The sequence below is a fragment of the Podarcis filfolensis genome (assembly GCF_964270895.1).
Source record: "Podarcis filfolensis genome assembly, chromosome: 6".
Classification (NCBI taxonomy): Eukaryota; Metazoa; Chordata; class Lepidosauria; order Squamata; family Lacertidae; genus Podarcis; species Podarcis filfolensis.
The window spans coordinates 83,168,462-83,180,948 of record NC_139609.1 but is presented as its reverse complement, the minus strand read 5'-3'; the positions used below and the strand labels follow the sequence as shown (position 1 = coordinate 83,180,948).

The 12,487-nt window shown below is 45.8% G+C and overlaps 1 long non-coding RNA gene across 1 annotated transcript in view; it reads right to left on the bottom strand.

Annotated features, from left to right (window-relative positions):
* Positions 1-12,487, bottom strand: part of LOC310764847 — a 517,681-nt gene that overhangs the window by 502,049 nt on the left and 3,145 nt on the right. Inside the window, exon 2 of the long non-coding RNA XR_014549272.1 lies at positions 4,067-4,206. This is a non-coding gene — a long non-coding RNA (uncharacterized lncRNA). The remainder of the gene's footprint in view (positions 1-4,066; positions 4,207-12,487) is intronic.

Sequence of the window (12,487 nt, the reverse complement as noted above, 5' to 3'; positions counted from 1 at the left end):
TCATGAATGGGACTCAATATTTATATTTGTCAGGGCTCTGTAAGTTGTGAGGAGATCCTTAATGGACTTGAGGAAAAGAGATAATTTTCTGGCCAAGCAGAGTCTGTATGATAAAATGCCAGATCCTAGGTAACAAATGAATGTAACAACCTTTAAATCTTTTCCCACAGATAAACGGATGCATTTTTCATCATCCTATTACTGCGACTCTAGACAGGCAAGTGCCTCCCCTGACTTCCCCTGCGCGTGTCTGATTTACAATCCTGTATGGAAAAAGCGGAAGACAAATGTTGACAAGATGATAAACAGGCTGAAATAATATAATTTGTTCCACGTCATTTGCATGATGTGTCAGCATACAGATCATTCCCGAAATTACCCTGGGCAAATCTTTTAAACGATTGCTGCTGGATCGTTGATGGAGTTGCGACATGTTATCAGGTTTAATTTCCGCTCCCGATACGCACAAGAAATCTTTAAGGAACCCGGTGAGATATAGAAGCGGCGGGTTTCTTAAACTAGTGCAATGTCCATATATATTCAAATTAGGACTGCCACCTGATTAAATAAATATTTATCATTACTCATATGGGTTTGATCAGTCAGTTAAATTTGCATACATTTAAATGTAGGTAAGAACAAAAATAGTGCAGGAAGAATTATACCTAAGCACCTTTCAAAACGGGTGGGGAGCATGTTGCCCTCCAGATGTTCTTGGACCACAGCTCCCATTAGCTCCAGGCTGTATAGCCAGTGGTCAGGGATGATGGGAGTTGTAGTCTAACAATCAATCAATCAATCAATCAATCTTTATTACGGTCCAGAGACCCAACAAATTGTTACAAAGCAATGCACAATTCAGACAGCCTACCTCCAGGTTAAACAAGCATTTTGTTCAGACTTGAAGATAGGGATCGTTGGTTCTTGCAATGTCTAACAACATCTGGAGGGCCACAGGTTCCCCACCCTTTTTCTAAATTATGCACCCATGTGCTGTAGATGGCATCGCCTTGGAAATGGCATCTCAACAGGGTTTCCAACAAGCAGGGAAAGGATCATAGCATTTACATTCCCCAGAGGATGGGAAGGGCCATAGCTCAAGGCAGAGCAGCCATAACTCTATAATAGAGCACCGGCTTTGCATTCAAACGGTCCCAAACTCTATCCCTTAAGGTTGTATAGAATTCAGAAAGATCTTGCAGTCCAGGCAGCACCTTGATGACAATCTGCCAAGGGCCCAGTGTCCCTCTATCACGACTGCCCCTCTTCCTCCCCATGGTGGAACTGATTCATTCCTCCATCCATGACACTCTTCAGCATTGTCATGTCTTCCTCTCTCTGCCCCCTTTTGTGTGGGAACCTTCCATCCTTACTTTGATAGCAGACATTTAAAAGATGCAGGAGAGGCAGAATAAAAAGGTGAGAGCAGAGCAATGGTCTATTTAACTGTTTATAGCAGTATTCACAGAGTGTATAGAAGCTGTGGTTTGGCCAGACTCCCTCCTAAGGAAGAATTTCATATGGTCTGAAACACAAGGGTGTTGACAGGAAGGTTCCCCCTATCCCTGAATGGCATCACTGATTAAACCAGGGTTAGTCAACACCACCATATTGGCTAACTCTGGTTTAATCAGTGGTGCCATTCAGGGATGGGGGAATCTTCCTGCCAACACTCTTGTGTTTCAGACTGTGCTTGCTAGGGCTGATGGGGGAGTTGTATTCCAGCAACCCCTGGAGGGTACCACATTGGCTACCCCTGGATTAAGGTTTGTTGAAATTCATAAACCGAGTTTGTGAGTGTGTGTGTGTGCATTTGCATGCATGCATGTGACAGAGTCTATTCTTTAGAGTCATTTTCTTGATTGAACTAATTTACCTTGAAGGTTAATGTATTCTAAACTAATTCAGAGATTAATAACTGCTTAAAGATATATGAAAGACATTTTGATGTATACGAGACTAGTGTCATAACCTATTTTATTATCTCTGCAATGACTTTGGGAGTTCATCTGATGAGATTTAGGAGGAAATTTGATTGCATGATATTCAGAATGACAGGTGCATAGAAGGAAGCATTTTCTCCCCTCTCGCTTTTAATCCTAGATTCTCGCTCCTGTTAGTATCGAGAGTGAAGAGGTAATTCTATTTGCTTATATTACATTTTCTACTGAATAAAATTTGTTTATTCACAAGAGGACAAATGTTCTCTCTCTTCAAGCATTTCAATTATTATTATTTTCTGCAGGATGTTTACAGAAGTCAAACCAACAATCGCAAGTACTAAAAAGGGAAAGTGAATTCTCCATCTTGAGGTTGGTGTGACAATGACAGGTCTTTGGCCCACTGTGTGCATGTTTGTATTGAGTTAGCAGGGATGGTGAAGACATAGGAACATACTGATCCCCACTGAATTTGTGGCACAATTTGTTCGGAGACAACTTGAACACACAATGCCTCCTTAGATAGAGTCATCAAGTCCTATTGACTCCAAAATCAGGCCAAACTGAGATTTGTGGCTTTGAGAGATGTGTGAGCAGTCACCTGGCTGCCCTCTGCTTCAATGAAATACAAACTTCACGGGTTGCAAATTTGAGACATTTTTGTTCAGCAGGGTTGGGGGACTAGTCCAAAAGGAAAGGGTTAAAGACTCCATGTCTCAACTCATTGCCCTGATGAGACTCATATCAAAAAGAGGGGTGGACCATCAGAAGACTAACAATGAATCTCTCAGAATTCCAGTCTATTCTCCCTTCCAGTTCTCTTCCAGGTAAACAGAAGAGTGCTTTTTGTTCCTAGTCACCTGAAAAAACTGAGCCAACAACTGCTTTGATTGAGGTTGAGTCCCACAGCTCCCATCATCTCTGACTATATTGCCCATGGTGACTGGTGCTGATGGGAGTTGTGGTCCCCGGCATCTGGAGGGCACTGCATTAGCTACTCTTGTGATAGGAGGTGAAGGATGTAAATCAAATTAGTCAGTGGATAGCTGCAAACCCACATATATAGGCGGGAGGGCCTGGGAAAAACAGCTGTTTATGATGAGGTCCACCTCCAGTCAGTAGAGTGTGAAACTCGTAATCTCATGGTCTTGGGTTAGAATCCCATGCTGGGGGAAAGATTTCTGCATTGCAAGGGGTTGGAGTAGATGGTTCTCATTGTCCCTTCCAACTCTACAATTCTATGATTCTATGATTCAGTCCAACACCACCTGCCTGACTTTGGTGCACTGTGATATGTTTCTGGTCACCAAATGTATTTGGGCTCAGTATGAATTTTCCCTCTCAGATGAGCATATTGGTTTAGGGCAGGGATGGGAGACCTGCAGCCCTCCAGATACTGTTGGGCTCCAACTCCCGTCAGTCCCAATAAGCATGACCGATATGCATCCAGGATGATGCATGCTGTGGTCTCACAACATCTGGAAGGCTACAGGTTCCCCATCTCTGGTCAAGGGCCTGAAGGGGTGCAGGGGAGTCTTTAGCATATGCGCTGCCGGGGTGCAAAGATCCACCCAGCACCCCCAAGTCTGACAAGCACCACCGCTGCTGCGGCGCGTCTTTGATAAATGAGCACACAAAGTCGAAAGTCCTTTGGTGAAACTGTAGGTATACAACTCGGTAATACCTGGGTATATACCGTATTTTTCGCTCGATAACACGCACCTGACCATAGCACGCACATCGTTTTTAGAGGAGGAAAACAAGGGAAAAAACATTCTGAATGAAACAGTGGATGTATCATTTTTGTGCTTCATGCTGTGGCCACAGACATGTGATCTGATGGTGAATTTGGGGTGACCCAATGCAAAAATCCTGAGAATCCCTGTGGATCCATGCTTTGTAACCACGTTTTTGCACCATTGCAGCCCCAGGCAACAGTGGGTGTGTGATTTTGGGGGGGGGCAGGCTGTAGCCATGGACATGCTATGTGCTCTGATGGTGAATTTGGGGTGACCCAATGCAAAGATCCTGAGGATCCATGTTTTGTAACCACGTTTTTGCACCATTGCAGCCCCAGGCAACAGTGGGTGCGTGATTTGGGGGGGGGGCAGGCTGTAGCCATGGACATGCTATGTGATCTGATGGTGAATTTGGGGTGACCCAATGCAAAGATCCTGAGGATCCATGTGGATCCATGCTTTTTAACCACATTTTTGCACCATTGCAGCCCCAGGCAACAGTGCGTGTGTGATTTTTGGGGGGCAGGCTGTAGCCATGGACATGCTATGTGATCTGATGGTGAATTTGGGGTGACCCAATGCAAAGATCCTGAGGATCCATGTGGATCCATGCTTTTTAACCACATTTTAAGTGGGGAAGGAAGGAAAAATACAGAATGGACAAGGAGCACGAGAGGGGTGTGCAGAGAAGCAGCTGGCTAAGAATGCAGGAGAGGGGTATAACGGGAGGGAGGAAAGGAAGGCAAAAGTTTTCCCTCACCTACCCACCCAAGCCAGCCAGCTCTCTCTCTCTCTCTCTCTCTCTCTCTCTCTCTCTCTCTCTCTCCCTCCTGCATGTTTTCAGCAGCACCGGAGCACAGAGACGACACTCTGCTTTCCCCTCTGCTTGCCTGGAGGGGAGGGGCTTTCCCTGCTCTTTGTTCCGTTTGAGCAAACACAGCAAGGAAACAGAGGAAGGTGGGCAGTAAGACCCTGAGGCAGAATGCAGGAAAGCAGCCACTTCCTCTTTTCAGGTTTCCCTTCTCCGAGACGCGCGATTTGATTTTTGCCTGATTTTTTTTGCCATTTGGCTCCAGGGACCACACATTCGCTCAATAACACGCACAGACATTTCCCCTTCCTTTTTAGGAGAAAAAATCTGCGTGTTATAGAGGGAAAAATACGGTATGTATTTTGTTTTTCTAGCTTGATCAAAATTATTTAATATTTCATAACAGGTAGATAGTTAAGAGCTCAGGCGGCAGGCGCCCCCCAGAATTCAGCGCCCGGGTGCCCCGCACCCCTTGCACCCCTGGGTAAAGACGGCCCTGAAAGGGTGTTTGGTTTGGTTTTGCCTACACCACATTGTTCAGGATAAGTTATTAGGTTTGGCAGGATACTTGAGTATAAGCAGAGGCCATGCAAGTTAAAGAGGAAAAGTGGGAGACAAACAAAGGGAGGCACTTTCGGAGAAGAAATTGAGTACCCTCACATCTACTCATTGAGGCTGCAAGGCTTAGAAAAAGAGTTCCACTCAAGGCCTGTCTGGCTCATCATCAACATGAGGGGGATGTTGCAGGGGGAATTCCCCCAGGAAGCACTGGCTTGGTGGGGAACAACTATTTCAGGGTAATGACAGGGGCAGCCTCTCTCTTTTTTGGAAATAAAATGGCCCTTTGTGCATAGAATTACACAGGAAGTGATGTGCACCATTTTTAAAAGCAATTTGAACCTGTGCTGTCGAGGTGCCATCCTTTGAAGCTGCTCCTAGCAGATTTACACTATTAAAGCAAGGGAGGGAGGGAGACAGAACAGCTCTCCATAGACCTTGTAATTGCTGCTCTGTGGTATATGGGGTTGGCCCCAGAACTATCTTTTTAAAAATCCACAAAGAAGAAGGACAGGGTATACTTTAAGATGTCCACATGTGGAAACAGTACAGAAGAGACTGGGGCAGATTTATCTGTCCACAGCCTAGACATGTACTCACCAGTTTTGCATCTGAAGGCTGATCTTTCTTCTATTGAATGTAGGTCTTGGTGCTTAGTTTTCTGATTTTGCTTAAGCAAGCACATCAATAGGTTATGTGTATGTTCCTTAGAAGATATTTATGTGAGCTCATGATCCAATGCCTTTAACCGTACATTACAATTATTAGGTCTTCCTGTAAAGTTTCTTCAAGGAAACTTACACTACGAGTTTCTCAAGGCCAGGTGAAGACCTCTCTCTTCTCCCAGGCTTTTTAAAATGCCACGGTTGCTGGTTTGTAAGTACTGCATGCTTACTGACTTTAAGCTGTTCTGTGGTATTATGCTGATTTATATAAATTTTGTGCTGGTGTTGCTTTTCTACGATGCGTGATTTTAGCACTGTTGGTTGTGTTAGCAGTCTATTGATTTTAAATTTTTGAACTTCTCAGAGGACACAGTTGACGGGGTGGCATAGAAATGCCTAACTAAATATGTAAGAACCCCACAAAATGTCTTGTATCTTCATTACTGGGGTCGGGTGCAATCTTGTCTAGGGTTCGCCTTGCAGGTCAAGCTTTCTCCCAGACCTGTGAACCGTGACCTTCTATAGATGTAGATGCCACAATTGTAGCAGTCATTGGAGCAGGGCAGCAGCACTTACCTGACCTTCCACAGAATCATAAAATCATAGAGTTGAAAGAGACCCTGAGGGTCATCTCGTCCAACCCTCTGCAATGCAGGAATCTGAGCTAAAGCATCCATGACAGATGGCCATCCAACCTCTGCTTAAAAGCCTCCAAGGAGGGAGAGTCCATAACCTCCTGAGTTTGAGTTCTACTCTCCAGAGCAGGAGAAAACAAGCTTGCTCCCTCTTCCATGTGACAGACCTTAAGATATTTGAAGTTGGCGATCATGTCTCTTCCCAGTCTTCTCTTTTCCAGGCTAAACATACCCAGGTCCTTCAAGCGCTCCTTGTATGGCTTGGTTTCCAAACCCTTGACCATCATTGGGGTGGACAAGGTGATGGCTAGGTCAGTGTGGTGCAAACACGCTGATGGGGGTGCTGGATTGAATCTACTGGTGTGTTTTCACCATGTTTACCTCACCCCTTTCCCTGCTGGTAAGCCGCAGTGGTGATTGTACCTGGGGTACAATTGCCTTAGCAATTGTAACTGTGCTGTAGATGCACAGGGAACCTTTTGCATGGAAAGCATGTTGTCAGCTACTAAGTTATGGCATCTATTAGCTCTGAGCTGATCCCAAGCCCTGACAACATCCACTGCCTGCTGTCATGAATCTTTCCAGATGAGAAAGTCTAAACTCAACCATTGTTACACTTTTGCACTGCACTGCAGAGGACTTCAAGACCCACACAGTAACCTTTCCTTAATGCAGAGCTGGGCTTCTGTCTAGGACACAAATGCCAATGATCACACCACAATAATGAATGTCAGAATTGCCTGGGTATCTGGTGTCAGCCCAGAAGCATGAATAACAATTTGCATTCTTTTGACTCATAAATGTGTTTTGGTGCAGCTGAGCTGTCAGGGTTAATTTATGTGTTTTCCCCCTGACAAGTTCTCATTTGCAGACTAGTTTACAGTGGTTCTGCTTAAGGAGGAAGCAGGATGATCACCATTTATTTTCCGAGCATGCGGCTGAAAAATTGCCAGGGTATAGGAAGACTGCTTCTCTGTCACAAGAAATTAAGCTGCGTTAAGGCTTCCAATTTTGTTGGTCATCTGAGCTTAGTTTTTATTGAAGCTTACATACACACCGTTGGAGAATTTGAGACCCGTTCTCAGAGAATATTTGGCAAAATGTCTCCACCCTCAACTTCTGCAAATGGTGCGGAGAATTTTGAGCAGAACCATGGATACAACCCAGAATGCAAAATAATATTCAAAAAGGAAGCAAAATTTTGGAGGAAAAGCTCAGTCCTCTTCTTTTCACCCACTGATCCCTGCATACACCATTAGGAATGAAAGGTTGTATTCATCGCTGCCATGCCACTCACACATCCAATGTCTGCTTGCAGAAAGGAACATCCCCATCCTCTCCTTTGCAACCCTCTCCCCATAAAGTTGGCTCTAGGGGTTGGGGACCACCCTGAGCAGACTTGGAGAGGGGGAACACACTTGGAGAGGAGGGGAAGGGAAAGTTCTTTGTGTTAGCAAAATGCCTCTTGCACAGCATTGCATACAACACTATCAATATTCTGAGCCAAAATTTCTCAGAAGGTTTTTCTGAGCCATTTCAGTTTTTGTCCCCCCTCAAAATGGCTGGAGAATTCTGCCTCTCTAGAGGATGTTTGGCAAAATGTTCCCCTCCAATTTAACCTGCAAATGTGGAGAGTTTGGGGGAGTCCATTTTCACTCATTCCTGAAATGAAAACCTGAAATTCTCATGAGGTTTTCCTGCAGGTTTCCTATGAACACGCTGCTTGGTACCATTAATTTCCAAACGGAACAGTGTCTGGCCCCAAAGCCCTTGAACGTATTTCCCTGTAACTTGGCAGGCTTCATCCACCCTGGACATTTGTGTAAGAGCTGAATCCAAGCCAAACTGACAATTCCCCCTTCCTTCAAAGAAGTTGGATGCCAAACTACTTTGCACATTCTAAACCATCACACTGGGTCTCCCAGTGTAACCGATGCACAACAGAGATGAGTCTTTTCAAACTTATCTATAGCCCTTGTGAGTTTCTGTATATTATAAGCATGTGGGAGGCACATGTCTCGTCCACTCTTGACCAGCATCTCAAGGTCTTCAGGGGACCTGTAAGCAGGTAGCAGCTAGTTCAGCAGCACAGGTGGGCCTGTGTTGCTGACCCTGCTTCCTCGTGCCATGCACCACTGCCAGCTACTGAGAGATCCAAGGCAGCAGGGAGCTTGGGATGGTGCAAACACAGTATCTGGAGCAAAAACTGCCACTACTTCATGTAAGGATGTTTGTCTGATGATGCTTACAAACCTTCTCAGAGTCAGGACCTCACAGGGCCCCTGGCTTCAAGAAGACTTGTATCCACAGTGAGACAAACATCCTTACAAGTCCTTGTTGCTGAATGTAGCAAGGCCAATGGCCGGAAAGACCTTGAACCTCCTACTCCTTTTCGAAAAGTGGATCTTATAATGAAAGACGGAGATGCAAAGGGCATCTTGTGCTCAGCATGGCATTGTGTATGCAAAATCTTCACGGAGAAGGCTGGAAACAAAATGACTGCATGGCAGACACAGAAGGAACCACTATTATGCGCTGCGCAACATGGAACGAGATAGGCTTTCAGACATCCACACAATTAAAGTAAACAAGACTAAAAATAACCCCAGAGAGGGAAACAAATTGAGCAGAGAATATGATTATATCTAATTTCCATGGACTTCATGTCATCTTGCACTCTCAGTGTTGCTGCCGTTTCAGCGGAATAATAACTATGTTGTTCCTGTCTAATCATTTGTTTCTCCTGTCCCAAGGAACAAATTGAAGCAGGAATAAAATGGGGCTGGGAATGGAAATGATTTGAGTCTTCTCGCCAAATCAACTGCCCAGGTCAGACTGAGGATGTGGGCTACTGTGACCAAATCTAGGCATGTTCTGTAGCCCAGAGATGCTTAATACCGTGGGATGGTGCGGAGAAAGTAGATAGAGATATGTTTTTCTCCCTCTCTCAAATGAAGCTAGGTGTCAGGAGATTCAGGGCAGATGAAAGGAAGTAATTTTCCATGTGGCACATAGTGACGCCATCAAATTAAATTGCTTTGAGTGGGAACTAAGCATAAGAAGATGGGTCAAGGCTAGTGGTCCATTCATTCCAGCATCCTGTTCTTACAGTGGCCAATAGATGCCTGCGGAAAACACACAAGAACATCCTGAATGCAACAACACTCTCCCCTCCTGCAATTTCCAGAAACTGGTATTCAGAAGCATTACGACCTCTGACTATGGAGAATAAAGGTATCAATGGCTTCTAGTCATATTACCTCCGTGAATCAGTCAATGGGGAACAAAGTGAGAGAAGACTATCACTATTCCTTACAAATCCCAGAGTTCCCTGTGAAGAGGAATTGATGGTTAAACCACTCAGGGAATTGTAGCTCCAGGAGGTGGAGCATAGGGGCCTCCTGGCAACTTTCAGCACCCTTAACAAACTACAGCTCCCAGAATTCTTTGCGGAAAACAGGGCCATCTTACCCATAGGTGCTAGGGGTGCAGGGGACCCGGGCACCGGGCTCTCAGGGGCGCCAGGCCGAGAGTCTGGGGCCTGAGATTTGAGTCCGGAGAAGAGCCCGCCAATTGGTCGGAGCCCCACGGCAGGCTCTTCTGCTGCATAGAATCATAGAATCATAGAGTTGGAAGAGACCACAAGGGCCATCGAGTCCAACCCCCTGCCAAGCAGGAAACACCATCAGAGCACTCCTGACATATGGTTGTCAAGCCTCTGCTTAAAGACCTCCAAAGAAGGAGACTCCACCACACTCCTTGGCAGCAAATTCCACTGTCGAACAGCTCTTACTGTCAGGAAGTTCTTCCTAATGTTTAGGTGGAATCTTCTTTCTTGTAGTTTGGATCCATTGCTCCGTGTCCGCTTCTCTGGAGCAGCAGAAAACAACCTTTCTCCCTCCTCTATGTGACATCCTTTTATATATTTCAACATGGCTATCATATCACCCCTTAACCTCCTCTTCTCCAGGCTAAACATGCCCAGCTCCTTTAGCCATTCCTCATAAGGCATCGTTTCCAGGCCTTTGACCATTTTGGTTGCCCTCCTCTAGACACGTTCCAGTTTGTCAATGTCCTTCTTGAACTGTGGTGCCCAGAACTGGACACAGTACTCCAGGTGAGGTCTGACCAGAGCAGAATACAGTGGCACTATTACTTCCCTTGATCTAGATGCTATACTCCTATTGATGCAGCCCAGAATTGCATTGGCTTTTTTAGCTGCCGCGTCACACTGTTGGCTCATGTCAAGTTTGTGGTCAACCAAGACTCCTAGATCCTTTTCACATGTAGTGATCTCAAGCCAGGTGATGTTTGCAAGTTTGGGGGCGACCGAGCCAGCAAAACGCTGAGGCAGGCAGTCGGCTCCGCCCTCCTGCACGCCTGGGACTGGGCAGCCGGGGTGGGCGCCGGGCAGATCTTTGCACCCCGGCACCGCATATGCTTAAGACAGCCCTGGGGGGAAAGCCATGACTGTAAAAAACAATCTGATAAAAGCACGATGAAATTATGTTTATGGAAATTCTGCCTTACAGAGTCCTCTGTGTTTCCCGGTCTCTGATGGTCTGCTTCTCCTATAAGCATTCAGTGAATGAGTGGCGTGCATCTCTGGCTTCTGCAGATTTGAGAGATTTGAGGTGTAGCAGGGAGGAGAGTGGGCAGCACAGCAAAGTTGGGCTCGAGCTTGTGAGGAGCCCTTCTGAGTACCTTGCCTTTGGCCAGTTCCTGTGCTGCTCTACTACTGCTAACCAGGTGTGGCTGGAGGTATTTAAGCAGAGGATGAATGGCCATCTGTCAGGGATGCCATAGTTGCATCCTACATGAAGCCAGTCTATCAGCTGGATCACCTCCAGGTTCCCTTAGAGGTTTTAACCCCTATGTAATACTTCATAGCTCCATGGATGAGTGGCATTTTGAGAATTCCCCCCACCCCAATAGTCTACAGATTTAGTTATTTCCTAAAAGGGAAAGCAGAGAGCCTTGAAAGCAAGTTGCGGATGACCAACACAAATTGAATTTCAGATGAGAAATCATGAACATTCGCTTCCGGACTTTACTCTTTGAGGGACGCTTCCCTAATCGGGGGGGAACTGATCAATAGCATCCGAAGCAGTGTGCCATGTAGCATCTAAACACAACCTAAATATTGGATATTTGCAAGGAAACAGAGAGGAAGGAACGAGGGGGCAATTTAGCCACTCATCCTGAATAATTAACCCACCGGAGAAAAATCACGCTTGTTTTCTCACAGCCAATTTGTGACTCCAAATGTACCCGGTAAACTGTGCCCCATGAATTATTTATCGAGTTCTGATAGAAGGCTTTAAGCAAGGAAGCTCTCCTTCATCTGTGTCCGTCGAATCGAGATGCGCTAATGAAACGGCTTGTTGTTTTGGAAAGCCGCTCCCCTGAAGGTAGGAATAACCTTTAGTGGCCCCTGTCGAGTGCCGAACAAAGCATGCCTCCTCCATCCCTTTTGTTTCGCTAGAGTTGGAGATACTTCATTTTGCCTTGGATCTGGGCCAAGGTCTGGGGAAGAGCTGTTATGGGGTTGCCATTCAACATAGCAGCCCTGCAGGATGAATTCTTTCTCTCTCCACTCAAATGTGTACTGCAGCTTACCTCATTTCTGCCGAGACCATATAACACCGGTCCTGAAAGATCTTCATTGGCTGCCAGTACGTTTCCGAGCCCAATTCAAAGTTTTGGTGCTGACCTTTAAAGCAAAGCCCTAAACGGCCTCAGTCCAGTATACCTGAAGGAGCATCTCCACCCCCATCATTCAGCCCAGACACTGAGGTCTGGCACCAAGGGGCTTCTGGCGGTTCTCTCACTGCGAAAAGTGAGGTTACAAGGAACCAGGCAGAGGGCCTTTTCGGTAGTTGCGCATACCCAGTGGAACACCCTTCCAACAGATGTCAAGAAAATAAACAACTATCTGATTTTAGAAAACACCTGAAGGCAGTCATGTTTAGGGAAGCTTTTAATGTTTGATGTTTTATCATATTTTTAATATTCTGTTGGGAGCCACCCAGGGTGGCTGGGGAGGCCCAGCCAGGTGGGCAGGGTATATGTAATCTGTTAAGTTGTGGGCGAACCTATCAGATGACACAGCGATTCTTCCAAAGCAGCTCTTTATTTG